At 42.4% G+C, this 3514-nt stretch overlaps 1 long non-coding RNA gene across 1 annotated transcript; it reads right to left on the bottom strand.

Moving 5' to 3' along the window:
• Window positions 1-1630: 1630 nt before the first annotated feature.
• Window positions 1631-3514, bottom strand: LOC106885306. The gene is made up of 3 exons (XR_001411421.1): window positions 3303-3514; window positions 3040-3193; window positions 1631-1787 (listed from the first exon to the last, which is right to left on the bottom strand). It is a non-coding gene; the product is annotated as an uncharacterized LOC106885306 (long non-coding RNA).

The raw sequence follows: 3514 nt of genomic DNA, 5'->3' as shown, positions 1-3514 counted from the left end.
CCCCGTCCCCAGCTGCGCCGGGGAAAGAAAGAGAGCTCAGGAATTCACAGCATTCCCCCCCTCCCATTAATCCCCCGGCCGTCCCGCTGCGCCGGAATGAATTGGTCCAGGGATCAGGAGTTCTGCTGGGGGACAGATTTGCTGATTTCTTTCAGCCCCCCTGAGGGGAAGTGATATAGAGAGCAAATAAGCAGCGGGCAGCGCCGAAGCCATGTGATGGGCCAAGGGCATGGAAGCCCCTCGCCTCCGCTCTACCCACCCTCCACTGGGTTTTTCTCCATGTGCAACTGGGAGAGAGCACAGAGGAAAACTTCACGCTGCTGCCACGGGTGATTTATAGCCGAGATCTAGCCAGATTGGCCAAATTACAAGAAAAAACATAACTGATGGTTAAGCCAAAGGTTGGGAGCACAAACTCAGCCTAAGACACCTGTGCAGGGTCCAGCCCCCTGCAGCAGCCCCAACCCCTCCGCCCTGGCTCCCTCCTTTCCAGGCCGGACAATAATTAGATACCAAATTAAAATGTCATTGTAAAAATGAGACTTAACATCAGTGGAATGGTGGGAAGGCTCTGGAAGCAGAGTCACCCTTCAGAAACTAACCCCAATCCCGGCAGGGATCTGGCTGATAAACCAGGTGTGTGTGAAAATGGGCATTTGAATTCCAACTAGAATCCCACAGGCCTCGCTATGAAATAACATCCAGGCATTTCTTGCAGGGCGCCCTTGAGCCAGCTCTGGTTTCTATTTTCATGATCCAGAGGAAGGAAACGTGACAGATGAGCTGTTTTTCCCACCTGGGTGATTCACACAGAGCTAGTAATCTCTGCCCTTTAGAAATGAGCAGGATTTTGTAATTATTTTTTCTTTTTATTTTAGTTTTGTTATTGTTCATGATCCAGAGGAAGGAAACGTGACAGATGAGCTGTTTTTCCCACCTGGGTGATTCACACAGAGCTAGTAATCTCTGCCCTTTAGAAATGAGCAGGATTTTGTAATTATTTTTTTTTTCATTTTAGTTTTGTTATTGTTTTGAAATCTAGTATGAGGACTCTGAGACTATTTAGATACTACATTTATATACATAAATGTAATAAATTTTTTATTTTAGTTTTGTTATTGTTTTGAAATCTAGTATGAGGACTCTGAGAATATTTAGATACTGCATTTATATATATAACTGTAACAAACACCACTACTAAATGATCACAAAGAAACCAGAAACTGGCATCTGGATTATCTGGCCCATTATAAATATGAAACACAGAGTTCTGAATATTGCCCTGAAAAAAATTCCCAGCAGATCAATTACAATCGCGTTGTAGCGAGGAAAGAAATGAAAAGACATCATTTCAAATACTGCTATAATTCGAATCTATGTCCAGACAACATGTATTAATTGGGTAAGGCATTCTCTGTGGATTAATTACTCAGCCCAGCCACCAGCCTGCACTTTTGCCTTAGTCTTTTCTGCAAAGGGTGAAACTGTTGTTCTGAGTAGATTCTGGGTAATCTACCTGTTCTGCAGCCATTTTCTCTTTCTTAATATATTGGTTTTGCTTTAAATTCAGATAATCTTTTTAAATCATCATATTTTTTTTTTTTTCACTAATTTTGTACCTTTACAAACGTTGCTCCCAAGTACTGAAGGATCAGAATGCTGCTCCAGTTCTGGTGTAAAAATTCCCCACACGACAGTCACTCCAGCAGTAGATAATTTTCACTCTGGCATTAATGAAGCCGTTAAATACACTGTTCTACTGAGAGCAGAGGATAATGGTCGGAGACCTGAAAATGAAAAAATTGGATTACATTTTCAAAGCTAAAAACACTCCAACTGGAAATTTCTTTGAGGTTTTTGTGGAAAAATTCACCCTGCTCACTGCATATCCCAGTTTCTTGGCTCTCTGTAATATTCTCCCTACGAACGCTTCAGATTTCCCCGTTTACAGGGATTCTCAGGTCACAGGCATGATGAAAGGATGATCCTACTGTCACAAAGCAGGGTCAGGTCTGGAACCAGCACGTTTCCAGGGCTCTTCCTCTGACAGTCCTGATTTGACCATGTTGCTATAAATATTGGACTAAAGTATCATGCAAGGAGACAAAATTTAAATTTCTTTCAATTTTTTCAGCACCATTCATTCAGTTACCCAGAATAGCTTCTTAAAAGTAGCAGGTTGCTTCCCATTCGAGAGCCTATGCTACTTTTTTACTGTATTACTAACAATACCAGCACAAAAAGACACCGTTAGGACTGAGAAAACCCACTGCTAGGTGGTTTTTGTCATCTCCAATGATTAAATCGTGGTCAGGAAGGACGAACGCTGACAAAAAGCATCTTGTCAGAAAAAAAAACGGGTGAAATTTGGAGGCCAACAGCGAGGCCGAGAGCTGCAAAGGAACCAGAGGTGAGCCTGGTTCAAAAAGACTGGGAATCAAAAGATGTCTGCGATGAGTTAGAGGTTTCAAGAAGGCTTTATCCCTGGCCAGTGCTGAGCGGGCGCTGGGACTCTCGCTTTCCAGCCCAGCTGAAGGGCTCCCCCGCCGCGCCGGCGCCTGCAGCTGATGAATACATGTTTCTCACACTACAGCTCAATTAAGTCAAGGGTATCAGGGAGAAGATGATCCAAGTAATTCACTGGCCTCTGTGGCAGAGGGACTGGAGAATTCATCAGTCATTTAAAATGTACCTTGAGGCGTGGTTTTAAGACAAAGATTTTTCTTTGTCGCTCTTTTTCTGGCATCGTTAAGTTGTTCACTGCGTTTCACAATCAATGTCAGGGAGCATAGATGTAATTTGTAGAGCACCAAACTAAGCTAAAAGTGATACTGACAGCCAAAATCCTAAAAAGGAACGTACCATGATATAATACTGCAAAGGAGCACATTCAAGTCAAGTATAAAATCCTTCCAGTATGAAGATACCAAAGAATTCACTGCAAAGATTTACAAAAGCATCGCATAAAAGTATCTGCAGTGACTATTAATTTTTCATCACGTTTCCATTTTAGCTGTAAATATCCACACAGGTACTTACCAGCAGGAGAAATGTAAGGTATTTGATGTGTAAATCCACTGCTTCCTAAAGATTGTGGTTTTCCAGCCCTGATTCTTGCCAGAGATGTAAATGCTACCATGGCTTTTCAGAGTCTCACTTCTCATCGCTGTTTGCAGGCTCTGCTCTGCTCGTCCTGCAAAATGTTAATTCACATGTTACCAATCACTGGATCTTTGACAAAACAAGTAACAGCAAGAAGAAACCCCCCTGGTTTTTATGATAATAAGGAGAAGTCCAGTTACCATTTGGTGCCAAGCGGATCAGGAAAGCAGGAACTGGAGAAGGACTTTATGGCATCGCTGCAATATCTTGTCTGGCAATAGCTGGTGTTATTGTCTATGTATTGTTGCTCAATATTCAGTTCCCCGGTGAAATTTTGCACCAAAACTCAAGGTAGAGAGATTCTAGAAATCATGGCAAACATCACTGAGTTCAAAGCTCAGACACAAGGTTT

The sequence above is a fragment of the Calidris pugnax genome, unplaced genomic scaffold (genome assembly GCF_001431845.1).
Source record: "Calidris pugnax isolate Ruff unplaced genomic scaffold, ASM143184v1 scaffold29, whole genome shotgun sequence".
NCBI lineage: Eukaryota > Metazoa > Chordata > Aves > Charadriiformes > Scolopacidae > Calidris > Calidris pugnax.
This window is presented reverse-complemented; position numbering and strand designations above follow the sequence as displayed.